Here is a 19,954-nt window from a genome sequence, read left to right as displayed (position 1 = left end):
CAGGGATGAGCTCACATGTCCATGATGTGAGCTTCAGGGTCACTGCTGTGTGGAGAGGAGGCTGTGTGATGGTGCTGGGGAAGAGGCCCTGCGTCCCTGCACAGCTGTGGGGACAGGCAAGGACATCCTCAACCCTGTCCCTTGTATTTCCTGTGCTTTCCCTTCCTCTCATGTGCCTATCTGTTCCAGGTGCGGTCTCATCCCCTGACTTTCCCTTCTAGGGGACAGTAGAGAAAGTGTGGACTGAGCCCCAGAAACAGGATCTGATAGAGAAGAATCAACTGTGATGTAGCATCTGCTAGGCAGATTCTTGGAGCAAGAGTGAAGAGATAGGGTCCCATCACTACGACACTTTAGGTAAGTCACTACCCTGCCCCCTGGTATTTTCTATACAACAAGATAGCAATACCCAATGTGCCTCACCATCCAGGAATATTGTGTAGATTAAATGTGATCCCATGTGGGAAAGCAATCTGGTCACAGGTAGGAAGGAAGGAACAGTGCACTTTCCAGTAATTACATCAACTGAAACACCCCAGATACAATAGAACTCTGCATGGTAGGCATTAAATTAATGCTACACCAACGTCAGCTGTTTAAGTCAAGATTTTTCCAAATGTGGTTCATGGACCATTTCATCAAAATCATCAGGTGGTACTTTTTTATTTTAATTTTTTTTAATCATCAGGTGGTGCTTTAAAAAAATTGCAAATTCCTGGGCCCATCCTAGTCTGCTAAATCAAAACCAGAGAGGTGGAATGGGAGTTGTCTACACTTTAAATAATTTCTTCAGTTGGTTATGGTACTCAATCTAAGCTTTAAAAAGTATACTGCTATGGATTTGCAACAAGATCATCTCAAAAGTTTTAATACTTTGATGTTTAATTTTGTTGTCAGTTGCTTCTGACACTCAGCTTTAAATATCTGTGTCTGCTCCTATGTGTTGAATATGTAACAATGCCTTCATTTAAGTAATATTTATTCAATGATTTATATGTGAGGCACTGAACTAGGCTCTGGGGACACAGCTAGAGAACAAGACAGGCATGGCCCCTAGAACTTTCATTCTAGTTTGGGAATACTGGTAGTGGCAGTTAAATCAATAAATGGGGCAATTTCAAATGGGGATTTAAACTTTGAAGAAAATAAACACACAAATAGAATAGAAAATGAGGGGGACAGGGATTATTATAGATGGGTTGTCAGTGAAGCTATTTCTCAGGAAGGGACACATGAACTGAGTCCTGGACAACAAGAGGAAAACATGCCTGGGCAGACGTTGTAATCAGTGGCCCTGCAATGTGCATGACATCAGGTATTCCAGGAGCAGAGGATGTTGAACTCCAGTGTCTGGAGCCTGGCAGACAAAGTGCAGATGGTAGGAGAGGAGGTCAGAGGGCAGACAGGAGCCCCGTGGATTGGGCCATGTAAGGAGTTTGGAGTTGATTCTGAGGGTGGAGGGGTAGAGGGTAGGACTGACATGCTCTGATTCACGGACTCACCAGGTGACTCTGGCCACTGTGTGGACAGTTGACTGACAGGGACAAGGATAACCTTGAGGAGAATCTTACAGAAGTACAGTGGGGGGCCAGGGTGGATGGGCCCAGAGCTGCATCAGGTGCAGAGGACAGGGGTGGCCTGGACAGGCCATACTCGGGGAGATGTGAGGGTAAAGCAGAATCCTAGGTGATCCCTTGCCATGGGCAGAAATGGTAGTACTGTTCTGAGATCAGTTGTTTAAAGCATTTTCAAGACTCTTGTCTTGAAATGTCAAGACAATTAGTTAGGTCATCCAACAGTGGTTATAATGAAAATAAGTGATTTAAAACATACATCAGTTGATGAATGTGATTCGGTTGTTAGATAATTAAGCTTAATTAAAGACACATGCAAACTCAAACTATCAAAATTATAAAAATCTCAATGTGTGTTTCTTAAAAACATCAGCATTTATTGAGTTATTACTGTATTCTAAGAATTTTCATATATTAATTCAATTAATTCTCAAAACAACAACATGTGAGGTAAAGACAATTGTTTTTGCCATTTTACAGAAAAGGAAACTGAGGCATTGAGCAATCTCCACTCTTTCAAGTCACAGAAAATACCATATTTCAGCATCTCTGCCATCGAATTTTTAAACTAATGTGATTCTTGACCATTTGTCCTGTAAAAACCAGAACACATATAATACTTTCAAAAACTTTTCTTCTACGGTCAGTACTGTATAACCCTGGCTTTGCAGATAAGAAGATTGAATGACTCTAAGGTAAAATTAAAGTATTCAAACTGACACAGTTTGTAACTGGCAGAACTAGGAGCAAAACTCTGTCTCTAGAGCCCACACTCTTAACCAGTATACTTGGGAAGAAGAAAAAGACCTTTTTTGAACTATCTCACCCTATGGTGGTTGATTTTAGGCTGGGGTCATATCTCTTCATGTGGAAATTATGCTTCAGGAGTCATTCTGTCATGTACTAAAGTTTAAAACAAACAGAAGGGGAATAACTCTCAAAACAAAAGGCATTGTGTGGATATTTCACAGTGTCTTGATCTGTTATGAAGATCTGGGTGTTTTCTAGTTTTTGACTTACGTACTGAATAACGGAGCTATGAACATTCTTGGATGGGGCATTTTCTTTTTTCATTTCTTGGCCATGTTTCTAAGAGTGGCATTTCTGAGTCATAGCGTGTGTGTATGTTGAGCTCAGTGGGTACTTCCCATGAGTTTTGCAAAGTCGTTGTTTCAGTGCATATTTTCCCCAGCAGCATATGAAAGTTCCACTTGCTCCACATCTTTGCCAACACTTGGTGTTTTCCACCTTCTTCATTTTTGTTTTTCTAGTGAGTGTGTGGTGGTATCTCATGTGGGTTTAATTTTAGTTTCTCTGAAATGTTAAATCTCCTAGTCTAAAGAATGTCTCCCCTTATTTTTTTAACTATATATTTTTTCTTGTGGAGTTTGCATTCTGTATTTTTCTGATTGTATCCCTATTGTGATGTTTATTATGTTCCACTGGCCCCTCCTATTTCCTTTAAATTGATAAGTAGACTTACAAGCTTGATCAGATTCAGGTTTTTTGGCAAGAGTACCTCAGATGTGGTGGTGTACTTCTTGTAGCGCTATGCCCCGTCTTGTCTGGTTGTATCTCCTTCTGCATCACTGAGTTTGGGTGTTGTGAGCCTGAGCCAGCCATTTTCAAATTTCCTATTTGCTTCTCATCTCATTTTTTTCAGTCTTTGAAGATGATGGCCTAGATCTGCATTTCTTAAAGGTTTCAGAAGGGTGATGTTTTTATTCTGTAATGTCTTCTGCATTTATTAGCTGGAATTCTTCTATAAAGCAACTTCCCCTCATCAACTGTGAGGTTATTCTGAGGTAAGGTTCACACACGAAGGTTAGGATGAATGTTTATTTCTTTTGCATTATTTCCACTTTTCAGAATAATGAGTTATTTCCCTGGGATCCTCCAAAAGTGAGCAGTGAGTTTGTTTGATTGTTTGCTTGTTCTGAGTGTCATAATGAGCTCACAGACTAATCTTTTTGACATTGAAATTGTTCTCTATGTCCAGCGGGAGCCCCTTCAGGTCAGCTTCTGAGTCTTTTTGATGTTCTTTGTGGTGTAAGAGTTTGGTCCAGACTCACCTGGTACAGACCTGGAGTCAGCCATTTCTCCAAGGAAGCCCTGTTCCTTTAGTGGGAAATGTTTCCAGAGGATTCAGCCTGAGGACTAGCGTTGTGCATGGCTGCTGAGTTGGTCGTTACTTCTTCACCTTTTCAGTGCATGGAGCCTGTAAATGTAGATTTTTAGGGGAATACTTATCATTGGGTTGCATCCTGGGATACCCCACCATCTCCTTATGGGTAATCATTTGAGTCAGTTCTTGTTTTACCCTTCCAGATTTCAAATATATAAGCAAATGTAATATTTATATTAGTTTTCTTCCCCATTCATGGATAAAAGGTGGCACATTCTTCACCAGCACTGTGCAGGAGAAATTTCTGCAGAAATAAAAACATTCTGTATGTGCCCTGTCCAACACTGTAGCCACTGGCAGCAGGTGGCTGCTGAGCACCTAAAATGTGACCAATATGACTAAACAACTGAATTCTCAATTTCATTTAGCTTTTTAAAAATGGCTAGTGGTTACCATATTGGACAGCAGGAACTCTACACATTTTTATGCACTTTGCTTTTTCACTTAATATATCCTAGAGATCACTTCATAGCAGTCTACAGAGGGAATCCTATTGCTTTTTATAGCTGCATAGTACTCTCTGATGTAGCTATACCTTAAATTACTCAACCAGCTCCTTATTAGTGGACATTTGTCTTATTGCTGATATTCTGTTGTTGTGGATTGCTCTGCAAGGAATGGACTTGTGATTATCATGCATTTTTGTATCTTTGCAAGAAATTCTAGAAAGACTACTGGTTCCAAGAGTAAATACCTACGTAATTTTACTAGATAGTATCATATCCTCTTCATAGAGTAGAGTCATTTTATGTTACCATCAGCAATATAAGAGAATGTGTATTTCCTCACAGACTATCTGATTGGTAAGAAGAGGTATCTCATTATAGTTATTTTTCTTTTCATTGCTTATCATGAGTTAGGTTGAGCATTTTTCTGTGTTTAAGGAACTTTTTATATTTTTTACTCCTGCATCAACATCTTTTTGATGAAATACCTATTTGTATCTATTGCTCTTTTTTTCTCTCATGATTTTTGGTTTTTTCATTCACTTTTTTGTAAGATTTCTACATGTTAGAGATATAACTCTTTGTCGTCTAAGTTGTAAATATTTTCCCAGTGTTTAATTTTTCATTTTACTCTTCTTAGGTCACTTTTTTGTGAAAAAAATTAAGATGTATCACTCTCATCCCTTATTGCTTCTGAATTTTAAGTCATAGACAAGTTTTCTCCCCTACCAAGTATAGGGGAATTTCTCTGGGGGCATACTTTAGTGGACGGGACATAAAAGAGAGAGTTATGGATCATATTGGGATGTTGGGCATAAGGGGAATCCTGAGGGAAGGTGACTATCATGTGAGAAATCTATAAAAACTGTCCCACTAAATCAGGAGAATTAAATGTTCAGACTACGGTCTTGGTCCAGTGCTTGTCTTTGAGAACGGGGTCTCTAGTCTTTTTCTGTCTCCTGTGGATATGAATCCAGGCTCCCATAACTGGTAAAGAAGGGCTTACATGAAGCAGAAATTCCATGTTACCTCTGAAGGACCCCTCGGATTATGAAATAGTTTGGAACAAAACCAGTTCCAGAATCAACCAGTCTGACCTAGCCAGGGACTAAAGAGAAAGTAAAACCCTAGTTCATACCCATGAGAAGAACCAAGACTAAAGCCACACAAGGATTGCTTCATCCTTCACTGTGAGTGAGGTCCCATCAGGAGAAGGTGATAGCCTCCTACAGTTCTACAAGAGGATAGAGGTATGGGTTACAGGTTGCTCAAGTTCCCCAAGTTACAACCATTCCCCACTTAATTGTATTATTTCCTGTTTAGATACTGGATGTCCAGGACTCAGGGTAAAGCTTGCACTACCCTTGCCTGGAATGGAGTGTTTCAGGTGGGCACTGACATCCATCTTGCCGCCTGTGGACATTTCCAGTTATTCAGGTCAAGAAATCAAGAGCAGGGTGATGTGAGATGCAGATGTGGAATTGGACTGACAGTGCCTGACACACAGTAGACAAAACATACTAATAAATAACTGAGATATAGACACAGATATAAGCAGGAAACAAAACTGAGTATGTTCTCTTTGTCTTTTATATACATATGAAATTTTCAAAGAGAATTAGGATTATACTATACTTATTATTTAGCTATTATTTTAAAAAATTTACAATCATATTTATATATTAAATTTATATCTACTAAAATCATGTATTTTATAATATAATAAAGATATACAATATTAAATATTTAAAATATAAATAATATTATTTAAGAAAAAATTTTGTTCCTATTCTGAAAATTGCTTTTTTTCTTTGTGGAAAAAATAACCTGTAGAAAATGGAGAAAGATGCCACCTGGTGCTCTGCATTAGAATTGCAGTTATGAAAGTCAACTGGGAGCCTGGCAAAGGGTGAGGTAGTGGAGCAGTGAAGGAGGTACATGAATTCAAACATATAGGTCAAAGCTTTGTGGAATTTTCCACCCACTGGTGATGATCCTTCTGTATTTGTTCCCATCCTGGGGTTTTCAGTTTCTGAGGTTAGAAGTTCAGTCCCATGTGAACTCAATGGAAAGCTGCAGGACTTAGTATATGTACAATTGGTGTGAAGACGTTTGAGGTGTAGAAACATGCACACACACAGAGAGGCAGTGTCAAATAAATTGTTTTGATATGATACTTTTATTCATTAAAAAGTATATTATGAACATGTTTCCAAAGCAATGAATATATATGTGGGCATCATATTTGTAATCAGCTCATAATTATTCTGTTTTCAGCATTTTATACAGTAAATGTTCCATATTTAAAACACTATGGAAAAACAAATTCATAAAATGAAAGTATCCTCTATCTCCCACAAACTCATATACATTGAATTATTATCAAAGAAATATTTTAATGTGTTATTTTCACACAACAGTATATGAACATGTTTCTAAATCAGTAAATGTATTTCTACAAACATATCATTTTGTGACTTGCTTTGTAGCTTTCCTATTTTACAAAACTTTATTTCAATAACTTTTTCAGATTACCAGTTAATAATTTTTATTTTTTAACAAGCATCAAACAATATAGAAATGTATATTAAGAATGTGAAATTATTCTGTCTCTCTGCCTCCATCTTCTGCCCATTATAATACAGAAATCATCTCTGTCAATTTACTGGTGCCTACTCTCTCTACTTTTCTCTGCATGTAGTGCACTAATTTATACCTAATGACACATACATACCCACTTACCAAAGTTGATGTGTATTATCTTGCAGAAATGGGATCAGATTCTACATTTTTACTTATTTCATTTAATATGATTCATTTTCATTTCATTTGTTTATTTGGTTTGGAATGTTTCCAAGTATTTTTAGCAATTTATATTGCTTTTTATGTGCATTATCTCTTTATGTTACTGACCTGTGTCTTTTGTTTAAGAGTATTTTGTACATCAAGGATATAAACTTATGTCTAAATATAAGTGGTAAATAATTTCCCCAGTTTTTCACACACATTTTGGTTTCAACTTTTTGCTATTCATATGGTATTTTACACTTCATAATTATTTTTAGTATTTAAAAAGTACGTCAGCCCAGTGTTTAAAAAAATATGAAAAATAATGCTTTGAGGTATAGTGCATGCCAGCTCACAGGACAGAGGGAGAAAAAAGCTTGGTCTTTTGACTAATTGTTTTTTGAGTCTTTAAGCAGTAATTTATAAGGTTGTTTCCCTAGATCAAGTTACTTAATTTTTTACTTCTGTACCTTCACTGAGTAATGAGGGTAATTACTGGTCTTGGGTAGAGTAGTTAAGATTGAAATGAGATAAAATGTAGAACACCCTTCATATAGTTGTTGCATATGTTAATACCCTACCAGTCAGGTTCCCTTTCCAAAGGACCACAGCTTGTGCTGCTTCCTGGGTCCCGTTCAACACCTCAGGAGTCAACCTGGCCGCAGGGCTTTCACTCCCAGGCCCCTTGGCTCACAGGGCAGGATTTCATCCCTACTGTCATATTCATCTACCAAAGGGGAGTGATTACCAATGGGGCCATGACACCCCTGGCTCCATATCAGGGGTGTTTCTCACTATGAGTCCTTAAGCCCTGGAAATCCACCATCATAAATAGGAGGCTGCTGATTGGTCTAGGTAGAGGAAAAGGGGTAGATGTTTGGCCCTGGAAAATTTACATACCTTCTGTGAGTCTGAGGTCGGTCATCTGTAAAATGGAACTAAGGGTACCTTCTTAACAGACTTGTAAAAAGAAAAGAAAACTTCAAAACATGTGTGGCACATAGTAGAACTTGATAAATGTTACTCCTAGCCCATCCTGTCACCTTCTGTCCCACAAAATAGAAGATTTGAAACAGATGACACCTGGAAATGTAGCAGCAAGAAGTGAACTTAGGTCCCATCTTATCATTTCCTTTTTACCACATGATTTCCTGTCTTCCATTTTCCTTCTTGTTTGATATGAGTGAACCAATTTCTTATTGCACCCCAGGAAGAAGAAATAGTACAGAAGAGATAGCATAAACAGCAGCTAGACAGAAGATGGGAGTCATCAAACATGTGTCCCAGGAACCAGACCCATCAACTGAGCACAGGACCTTGGGTGAGTCCCTTCCTCTATACTGGCCCCAGCCCTAATATAGAAGGACATTCAGTATAGAAACAGAGGCTGGGGCGTGGGCTTTGGAGTCAGAAGGACTAGCATTTGATACTGAGAATTATTACTTGCTGGTTGCATGATCTTGAGCAAGCAATTTATCTATCACATGCTCTTTGATTGTTGGTATCTTTTACTACTGATGATGATGGTGATGATGATGATTCCTGCCACCCATCCAAAAAGTGAGTGATGGGAGTAAAGATTATACTGCCAGACATATAATGTTTCACAAAACTGTGATTTTATAACTGTTGGGTAGAGTGATTGACATACAGATTAAAGGAAGTCTATAGAAAGCTCATGAATAGACCCAAACACATAGCACTATTTCATATTCTACACATATGGCATTTCTAATCAGATGCAATGTTCAAGGGTAAGGGCTGGGTCAAATGGTAAAGGCTTCATTATAAAGCATAGATAGATCCCATCTTATACCTTGTCATTTATCAGAACATTCTCTCCAGTTGCTAGTGCTTAAGACAAAAGCAAAACCAAAATAACAAGAAAATGATACTGAACTATACATACATTAAGATGATAGTTATAAGAAAGGTGATATAATACATATACATTTGCCTATGTTCATGCAGAAAAAAACAATGGAATGAAACAATGTGAAGCTCAGTGATGAGGGATTGCTGAGTGCTGATTTTTTTTAACTCTGCATTTGACTCCAAATATTAAACATTTGCTAAGAGGAGTGTCCATTACGTTTATGATAAAACTGCATCCCCTAAAAGCACTACTACTTATGAAATAATGCAGATGAAAAGCATAGAGATACAAAATCAGTCCAGATTAAGAAAAAACTTAACTCTTCCCTGACTGTATCCTCTTCCTTCTTCCCTAGAGATAATTACTATCCAGAAAGGGATGGTTATCATTCCTATATTATTATATTCTACATGAGTTTCCCTAAACAAAATGTAATATTGTTTTGTATGTTGTCACTACACACACGCACACACACAAACATAGGTATCCTTGTCCTCCAGCTTACTAATTTAACATATAAATGCACACACACTTACATATACATACATATGTATATGTGTGTTTATATGTTTATATGCATGTGTGTGTGTTTGCATGTCTATCTCATAGTCCTTATACTCAAAGGAGCATTGTGAGGAGTTCAAGGACAAAATCTTATCAAGATCCCAGCACAGTAATTGGTGCACTATCCACAATACCAATGTTTACTTTCTTCCTATCCTAACTCTTTCTATATAGCACTACTATGTTTTAGTGAGTATTTGGGAAGGTAAGAAGAAGGGAACCACGTATTTGTCTATATTACATATTAATTTCAGTGCCATCTCTATGATATACAGTGTAATAGAGTTGAGCTGGGGGAAAAGTCCTCATTTTTTCCATATAATAATTGTGCTTTTCCTGTGTTGGTGCCCTCTATGTTCATATCAGGTGTGCACATGGCCGAGGAGTCTGGAACCTACCTGAAGTTCTATGAAGAGGTGACTGGGGGTTGGCAGAGAGGGACACTGTAGCAAGAGTCAGGACTCTTCCTGGGCCCCAGAGTCTTAGATATCCTAAGGTGAGTTCCCTCCCCTGTCATGGACTGCACACAAGTGTTATGAGCATCTGTCACTCTTCACACCTCCAGTGACCCAGGGCTACCGAGGTCACATTGATGGTTTCACAGGGTCCAGATCCTATGGAAGTTATGGTGACCTCTGTAGAGCCCCCTTAATGTATAATAAAGAGAAAGACCACACTGGAGTCATCAGAGACTCCTCAAAAAGGAGCTGGACCTGGTAGAGGGGGCAGGGCTTATGGGGATTGGATAGGAGGGAGGGGACTGGGTGTCCAGCCTGACTGGTGAAGAGTAGGAGCTCCCAGATGAGCAGAGAGGACTCCTAGGTAACTGATTGGACACTCCAGGGGTCTGAGGCTGTCCAGGTTTAGGACCAATTGATAGGGGACCCATTTGCTTCCATGGGATGCTACTATGTAACCTCTTTACACACTGAAATGGCACAAACATTGGTAAGAAGGAAAGTGCCCTGCATGACATTGTCCCATGGGGGCCGGGAAGAACCAGGAGCACTGACAGTAGTGAAGCTGAGTTGATGCTCAGCTCTCTAAACCTACATTAAAGTAGAAGCAGACATCGAGGGGAAGGATTTTAAACTAATGGATCTCCCAGGCGGTCTGGAGATCATACGCCCCCTTTCGTTTCTCTCTGACCCCAGGTCCCATGGACTCCCCATCTGCCAGTGAGCTTCTTAGAAGCCTGCCTCCTGGAGTAGTTTTCTTAGCCAGAACCCTCTCTCCATGAGTTTGCACAATCTCTATGCTTTCATTTGTTTCATCTCTGCGTCTTCCCAGAGACTACTTAGTGAAGCTTTCTCCTCCTTTGTTGTCTCCACTCCTCTCATCAGCTCAGTGAATTGTATCCCAGCACCACACTGCTCTGACAAGTTTACGGTTTTTATTTTAACATATTGTTCTTGTGAAATTATCATTTCTGCAAGTTAATATCTGGCCCCTGCTCTAAACAGATCTGCATTTGTTAACTGAACACCTTCTTATGGTTGGATAACTCTGCTGTTGCAGACACATGGATTTTGCATACTTTACTCAAATGTCCACACTACCTAACCTTTTCAACTCTGTTAGTAGAATTTCTGCACAGGATTTCTCCTGAGATAATGGCTTGTTTCTGGATTTCTACCATGTTATCTGCACATGTTCTCTCATACACAGTTGGCCCTATCATTTTGTATCCTTTTTGGAGAGCCCTTCTATTATCATTTACTTTCTGTCTTAAGAACTTCTTATTTGCCATCCTTTTAGGTTACATTTGCTGCTGATAAATTCTCTTCATTTTCCTTCATCTGACAATATCTTTATATGCCCCTTCTTTCTTGGAGGATAACTTTGCTGGATAGAATTTCAGGTTAAAAGTTCTTTTCTATCAGCACTTGAAAAATGTTGTGCTAATTCCTTCTACACTCCATGGTTTCTGATGAGAAATTTGCTGTTATTTATTTTTCTCCTATAGGTAATGCATCATTTCTCTCTCCGTTTTCATTTTCTGCTTTTGTTTTTAGTTTTCTGAAGTTTGATCATGATGTCTGTTTTCATGGCTTTATTTGGAATAATTCTGTTTAGGGTTCACTCAATTTCTTGAACCTCTAGGCTTATGTCTTTTTCCGAATTTGAAGTTTGTCAACCATTATTTCTTCAAATACTTTTTCTTCTATGCACTTTTCCTCCTCTCCAAGACAAAAATCGCATGAATATTATACATTTTGTATAGTCCCACAGTTCCCTGAGGCTTTGTTCTATATTTTTAGTCTATTTTTTCTATTATTAAAATTAGGTTATTTCTTTTCTACCAATGAACCAATGTTCACTGGTTCTTTTATTTTTAATATAAGTAAAATGTATATATTTGCATTTCCCCCAATTCTTAGATTAAAAAGTACCATACTATACACACCTTTTTATACACTGACTTTTCACTTAATAGTATATCTTGGAGGTCCTCCCATAGTTCTATGTGGAGATATTCATAATTCTTTAAGCTTACTTAGTGTACATTGCTCTATGGTTGCATGACAGTTTGTTCATCTAGAACACAACTGATGGATATAAATACCCATCAAAGGTTGTTTACCTTTGCTGTACATAGAGTGCATCAGTGAATATCCTTATCTATATCTATACTCTTTTTGTGTCATTACTAATATATATTTAGTATATAGATATAGATGTTTCTTGAAATGGGAATTCCAAGTCAAAGCATAAGAAGATATATAATTTTGCTAGGTATTATCAAATTCCCCTTCATAGTGGTTGCATTACTTTCCTATAGCTACTGTGACAAATTACAATACACTTGGTATCTCTAAACAACAGAAATTAATTCATTCACTGAGTTAGGTATCCGAAGTCCAAAATCACTTTCACTGGACCAAACTCAAAGTGTTGGTAGGGTGACACTCTTCATGGAGGCTCTAGAGAAGAATCTGTTCCTTGCTTCTTCTAGCATCTGTTGGCTGTTAATATTCCATGGCTCATTCCTGCACATTCCAGCCTCTCCGTCCTTGGTCTTATTGCCTCTCCTGTGTCTGTGTTAACTCTCCCTCTGCCTCTCTGTTATAAGGACATATGGAATTGCAGTTAGGGCCCGCTTGTATAATCCAGAAAATCTCTCCATTTCAAGATCCCTAACTTAATCACGTTTGCAAAGATCCTTTTCCATATAAAGTAAGAATTACAGGTTCCAGAGATTAGGATTTGATATTTGGAAGCCAATATTAAGCCTACTACACTGAACATGTCATTTTGCATTCCCCTGAGCAGTGTATTAAAGGACATGTTTTTCACATCCTCACCAAATGAAGATGTTGATAAACTTTTGGATTTACCAATCTAACAGTTATAAATGGTATCTTATTATAGTTGAATTGCATCTTTCTTATTAGAAGCAAGCTTGAGACAATTTGCAGTTTTTCTGTTAATTGTTTATATTTCTTCCATGTCTATGATAGGTTTTGTTGTTTTTTAGTAACTATATATTGATAAGCTTCTATGTAGAAGGAATATCAACACTTTGTCAGAGATACTAGTTGTAATTATTTTTCCTAACATCTTTTTAATTGGCTAGCATGTTTTATACCATACAAAATTGTTGTTATTTTTATGTAGTCAAATTTAATAATCTCTTTTCCTTAATGTTCCTGAATTTCGAGTCATAGTTAGGAAAGTTTCCTCACTTCCCGTTTATAGAGGAATTCACCCATGTTTTCTTCTTATATTTGTATGGATTCATTTTTTATTTTTAAATTTGTACCATTTGAAATTTCTCCTGCTGTAAGGTAGAGAAATGAATCCCTTTTTAACTACATGGTTGTCTAGCTGACACAGTACCACTTTATAAAATCATCCATCATATCTCCACTGATTTGAAATGCTACCTTAATCATATTCAAAATTTCCAAGTATAAGTGGGCCTATGTCAGTATTTTCTATCCTGTTTCATTAGTCTTTCTGTCAATTCATGGGCCAACACCACACTCTTATACTGTACATATGTTATATATTTTGGTATCTGGTAAGACTTGAAGCCACCCCCTCTTCTTTTTCAGGTCTTATCTGACTATTCTGTTATCCTGTGAAATAAATTTGATAATAAACTTGTCTAAATTCATAAAAAAGCAATTGTTATTTAATTTGAATAATATTTAATTAATAAACTTGGGGAAATTGGCATCTTTATGGTATTGAGTCTTCTTCCCCAAGAAAATCATGTTTATCCATTTGTTCAAATCTAATTTTGTGTTCTACATGGGTTTTGAACATTGCTTCTTAAGTTTTTATCTAATAATTTTCTACTCTTCCATTATATCTTCTGAGTTTCTTTAGTTGTATATGTGATAGCTTTTGATTTTGGTTGTTGGTGTGTAACCTGCTACTCTACTAAATTAAATTTTTTTTTCTTACATTTTTTTCTGTTTTTTCTTTGGGTTTTCCAATACATAATCATATCATCACAAAATATGGGGAGATTTTACCACTTCTTTTAATTGCTTGCTTTCACTTGCATTGTAAAATACCTCCTACACAATGTCTAAGATTAGAGGAGATAAGTGGGCATCTTGTCTTAGTCTTATCTTTAGTAGGAATGCCACCAGTATTTTCCCATTAAGCAGGATGGTGGCTTTTTTGCTGTGATATGTATATTATTGCCATGTTAAGAAAATATCAACAAATTCCTATTTTATTGAGGCTTTAAAATATGAATAGTGGTGAATGCTGTCAAATACCTTTTGTTCATCTATGGGATGATCATATAATTTCTCTCAACTTTTCTATTAAAACAATAGATTATATTAATGGATTTTCTGATATTGAAACTATATATATATATTTTTTACATATATAAATAAAATATATAACACCTTATTCATATGTATAAATAAAGAGAACAGCGTTCCTGCTTCAAACTAGGTTTGTTTGACTCTGTAGTACTGAGTTACCCTTTGTAGGCCTGAACTTGATCATCTGTAAAAAAGGCATACTGATACTTAATTCACAGCCATTATGAAGAGAAAATGAGGAAACTTATAAAAAGTGCCTAATACATAACACTTCAAATATAGGTATTGACTTACCCTGTGTTCTTCTTCCCACAAAAGAGACTTTAACATGAACATCTCATAGAGATGAACTGAACTTGAAGCAGAAGGAAATGAAATAAGTATGTGTTTATATGACGGATAAGCTTTAGTGACATTCTTGCAGGATGAGATACCTGAGGATAGTGAGCAAAAGGAAATGATCATCTTTTCAATACTTTTTTTAAACAATAAGGGGATTTATTATCTCATTTAACAAGAAATATGGCAGAGTGACAACTCCAGGATTGGTTTTATTTAGCTGTTCCAACCGTGTCTTCAAGGACTCAGGTTCTTTCCATCTTCTGTGTGTTGGTTTGTTTGGCTTTGGTGATCTCAAGATGGCTGCCATACTGTAGGCTTCACACAGTCAACAATGTCCAGAGGCAGAAAAATTATATATCTGTTGAGTGCTGCTTTTAATTCCTTTGAATATTTACCCAGAAATGTAATTCCTGGATCATATGAAAATTCTATGTTTAATATTTTGGAGAACTGCCATCCTGTTTTCCATTGCAGCTACACCATTTTATATTCTCATCAGCAAGGCACAAAGTAACAATTTCTCCACATTCTCACCAAACACTTGTTATTTTCTGTTTTTTGCTTGTTTTTAATAATAGACATATTCATGGGTGTGAAGTTGTTCTCAGTGTGGTCTGAACTTTCATTTCCCTAATAATTAGTGATGTTAAACATCTTTTCACATGCTTATTGGCTTATTTGTACATCTTTGTTTTTTTTGGAGAAATGTCTACACAAGTCCTTTGCCCGTTTAATTTTTTTATTGAAGTATAATTGATATACATTATCCTGTTTTCAGGTATATATCATAGTGATTTGTTATTTTTATACATTAAACCACAATCCCCACAATAAGTCTAGTTACTATTTGTAACTAATAACCATACAAAGTTATTATAAAATTATTGAGTATATTCCTTATGCTGTATATTACATACCCATGATTTTATTTTATAACTGGAAGTTTGTACCTCTTGATCTCTTTCACCTATTTTGCCTGACCCCCAGTCCCTACCCACTCTGGTAATCAATGGTTTGTTTGCTGTATCTGTGAGTCTGTTTCTGTTTTGTTTTTTTGTTCGTTTGTCTTGTTTTTTAGATTCCACATATAAATGAAATTATATGGTATTTGTTTTTCTCTATCTCATTAGCATAATACTCTCCAAGTCCATCCATGTTGTAACAAATGGTAAGATTCCATTATTTTTATGGCTGAGTAATATTCCATTGTGTATATATGCAACATCTTCTTTATCTATTCAACTATCAATGGACACTTAGGTTGCTTTCATACCTTGGTTATTGTAAGTAATGCTGCAGTGAACATAGGGGTGTATATATCTCCTCAGATTGTTTTCATTTTCTTTGGATAAATATACAGAAGTGAAATTGCTAGATTGTATTGTAGTTCAATTTTTAATTTTTTGAGGAACCACCATACTGTTTTCCATAGTGGCTGCACCAATTTACATTTCCACCAACAGTGTAGGAGGGTTCACTTTTCTGCACATTCTTGCCAACACTTGTTATTTTTTGTCTTTTGGATAACATCCAATCTGATAGGTATGAGGTGATACGGTGATTTTGATTGGCATTTCTTCAATGCTTAGTGATGTTGAGCATCTTTTCATGTGCCTGTTAGCCATCTGTATGTCTTTGGAAGAATGTCTGTTCAGGTCCAGGTCCTCTGCCCATTTTTTAGTTGGGTTATTTGTTTTTTGGTATTAAATTGTGTAAATTCTTTATATATTTTGGATATTAATCACTTATTGGATGTACGATTTGCAAATATATTCTCCCATTCACTAGGTTGCCTTTTTGTTTTACTGATGGTTTCCTTCACTGTGCAAAAGCTTTTTAGTTTGATATAATCCCATCTATTTAACTTTTGTTGCCCTTGCCTGAAGAGACTGGCACAAAAAAATATTGCTAAGAATAATGTCGAAGAACATACTACCTATGGTTTCTTCTAGGGGTTTTATGGTTTCAGGTATTCAATTCAGGTGTTTAGCCCATTTTGAATTTATTTTTGTATATGGTGTAAGATAGTAGTCCATTTCATCTTTTGCTTGTAGCTGCCCATTTTTCTGAACACCAGTTATTGAAGAGACTGTCTTTACCCCACTGTATATTCTTGCTTCCTTTATCAAAGATTAATTGATAATATATTCATGGGTTTTTCTTGGGCTCTCTATTCTATCCCATTGATCTATGTGTCTGTTTTCATGCTAGTCCCATACTGTTTTGATTACTACAGCTTTGTAGAATGGTTTGAAATCAGAGAGCATGGTACCCCTAACTTTGTTCTTTCTCAAGATTGCTTTGGCTATTCAGGGTCTTTTGTGGTTCCACACAAATTTTAGGTTTCTTTGTTCTAGGTCTGTGAAAAATTTCATTGGTATTTTGATAGGGATTGCATTGAATCTGTAGATTGCTTTGTGTAGTATGGACATTTTAGCAATGTTAATTTTTCCAATCCATGTGCATGGAGTATCTTTCCTTTTGTTTGTCTTCTTCAATTACTTTCATCAATGTTTACAGGTTTTGGAGTATTTCACCTCCTTGGTTAAATTTATTCCTAGGTATTTTATTCTTTTTAATGCAATTGTAAATGGGATTATTTTCTTAATTTCTTCTTCTGATATCTCGTTATTAATGTATTAAAACCACAACCAAGTTATATATGTTAATTTTGTATCCTGTGACTTTACTGAATTCATTTTACCTCATCCCTAAACTAACCTATGTGCCAAGACAATTGATAACTTCAGGTGAAAGTATAGGATTTGGTGCTAGATAAACCCAACAGTATTGGCTCAGATCAGATAGCCTACCAGCTTGGCAGGAATGAGTCTCATTGCTTTTAGTCCATTTAAAAGCCTTCTCTGATTGCTTTGACCCCTACAATTTGGAATCAATTGTACTTTCCTTTGTTTTTCCACAACATTTCACTTATTGCTGTAGAGGACAGGGCTTACTTCCTACCTTGTGACTAAGGACCTATTCCCATGACATGTGACTATGTGTATGTACCAGAGTGTGCTTGTGTCCTGTATGTGTAGGTGTGTGTGTGTGTGTGCAAGAGTGAGAGAGAGAGGGAAATATGTGAATGAATAGATATTCCAGACTATATCTTTTGAGGTTTTAAGTGGAAAGATAAACCAAGCCAATCAGGTTTAATATTCTTATACAAATAAAATTATGGTACATTTATATTAATAAGTGTTTACATTCTTGTATATTAATATTATTTTACCAATACATTAATAATTTTGCCATTCAGCTCTATTTTATTTTTATAGAGTATAAGGTATAAGAGAAAGATTTGGCACAACATATTCTGATGATTGAGAGTAATACATATGTTGCTCTGTTTTACAGATGAGGACAGCAATGGAGGAGAGACTTACCCAAATTCCCAGAGCCAGTGTTGGTTCAGGCACTAGCACCCATATCTCCTGACTCCCCTGCAATGCTCTGCCAGAAGCTCAATTATGCTTGATTCTTTCACAGGACCTTCTCATCCAGGGTACTTTTGTCTTCCAGTGACTCAAAGTTATTTATAGACATGCAGTTCACATACTTTATGATGTCAACCTAAAACACAAACCAAATAAGACAGAAGAGCACAAAGTTAAATGGTAGGATTATTAAGCAGAGTGTCAGGAAAAATCACAAAAGTGGCTGCTGTTTTGAGTCTTGCACTCTTTTGGCTACTAACTAATCAAGTCTCTCTGAGCTTCAGATTCATTATCTTAAACTAAACTTGGTGGACCTGAAAACATCTAAGACCATTACATTTCTTACTATCATAAAGCAGCCTTGGCTGCTAAGAAGATTTTGTCATTTATAAGGTAAGTGAAAATTTCCTAGTGCTAACAGAGAAGGAACTTTCTTCACTACATGTTTGTGGAGATTTGAGGCTAACTCTGTAAACTGTCTCATATATGGCTTCAACATCAGCTGCAGGTAGTTAATCATCTAGATAAAATAAACATAGATGTGTACTGATCATCCATCTAGTTTCAGTGTTAGAAGCATGGTGGGAATGAGGGGGGAAATGACATGTTGAATTTCCTATGTGGCAAATTCTGTATTGGACAGTTTAAATTGGTGTTTTCTTTAGCTACTCACAATAATTCACTGATAATAAGAATCACTGCTCACATTTTACAAATGAGTAAATAGGTACAGAGAGGTTAAGGGCATTTTTAAGGTAACAGGATTAATAAGCGTGATAGGAATTGTAACTCGTATTTATCTGACACCTAATAAAAACTGTCTCTCTACTATACTACCTCATAGAATGCTTGTGATTAAAATAATTACATAACTGTTTTCCTCAAAACAATCATCCTTCTTTGATATATAGCAAAAGAACTGCCTGTATACTTATTCATCACACAGAATATTAAAAGAATATAGACTTAATGGTTCAATGCTAATAAAATTAATTTAACTTTAACTGCTTCATAGAGGATATTCTTAAGTGAAGTTTTATTTTGTTTTTTAACTATGAATATGTGGAGTTGAAGAATTAATGAATGTTAATACAGTTCAGTGCCACAGCTTTGACTCACACCCAGGTGTATTTTCCACTGTGTTGACATTTGCACTGATTATGCAAAAGCAATGGTAGGTAAAACTAGAAATAAAGTTGCCAATAAATTTGGCAATTTATATAAAATAGGAAAAAAATTCCTTGAAAAACTTAGCTGTCCAAATGGATCCAAGAAGAAATATAAATTCGAGTAGTCTTATATTTATCAAGGAAATTGAATCTGTAATTAAAATCCTATCCAAAAAGAAATCTCCAGAACCAGATTGGTTCAATAGTGAATTCTTCCAAATATTTCAAGAATAAATGATACATGAATTCTTTAAGATAATAGGAAAGAGAGACTGCTTCTCAACTCGTTTTGTGAATCCAACATATTCTTGAAACCAAAACTTGGAAAGGATTTTACAATAAAGGCAGATTACAGTTCAGTACCTTTCATGAACATAGACACAAAAATTCAAAACAAAATACTAGCAAAGAATGATATATAAATGGAACTGTGCTGTATTTATCTTTTTGAGAATGGTTTTTTCACTTAGTATTATTTCCTTGAGGTTCGTCTAAATTATTGCATATATTAATAGTTTGGTTTCTTTATTGCTGAGTACTAGTCCATGATATGGATGCAGCCTGCTTTGTTTACTAATTTTATTAAATGACATCTGGGTTGTTTCCAGCTTGTGGATTTTGTGAATAAACTGTTAGGGATATCTTATGCAGGCTTGTGTGTGAACATAAATTTCCATTTCTCATGAATAAATAACCAAGATTTCAATTGCCAGGTCATACGATAGTTGCATATTCAGTTTTAAGGAAACTTCCAAATCATTTTCCAAAGTGGCTTTACCAT

General features: G+C 36.2%; 2 long non-coding RNA genes across 3 annotated transcripts in view; one reads left to right on the top strand and one right to left on the bottom strand.

Annotated features, from left to right (window-relative positions):
- The first annotated feature begins 276 nt into the window (after positions 1-276).
- LOC118936037 (uncharacterized) lies at positions 277-18,061 on the top strand. The gene is made up of 4 exons (XR_005034094.2): positions 277-357; positions 8,203-8,313; positions 9,799-9,928; positions 17,925-18,061. It is a non-coding gene; the product is annotated as an uncharacterized LOC118936037 (long non-coding RNA).
- LOC118936038 (uncharacterized) overlaps positions 9,467-19,954 on the bottom strand; it is a 32,990-nt gene continuing 22,502 nt past the window's right edge. Inside the window, exons 3-5 of one of the 2 annotated variants that reach the window (XR_005034095.2) lie at positions 17,954-18,140; positions 14,517-14,656; positions 9,467-12,495 (exon numbers count right to left, since the gene is read on the bottom strand). This is a non-coding gene — a long non-coding RNA (uncharacterized LOC118936038). Of the gene's footprint in view, positions 12,496-14,516; positions 14,657-17,953; positions 18,141-19,954 lie in introns of those variants that run through there. The other variant, XR_008995113.1, reaches the window with a different exon arrangement.

The sequence above is a fragment of the Manis pentadactyla genome, chromosome X (genome assembly GCF_030020395.1).
Source record: "Manis pentadactyla isolate mManPen7 chromosome X, mManPen7.hap1, whole genome shotgun sequence".
Classification (NCBI taxonomy): Eukaryota; Metazoa; Chordata; class Mammalia; order Pholidota; family Manidae; genus Manis; species Manis pentadactyla.
The sequence above is the reverse complement of the archived record's forward strand: the minus strand, read 5'-3'. Positions and strand labels throughout refer to the sequence as shown.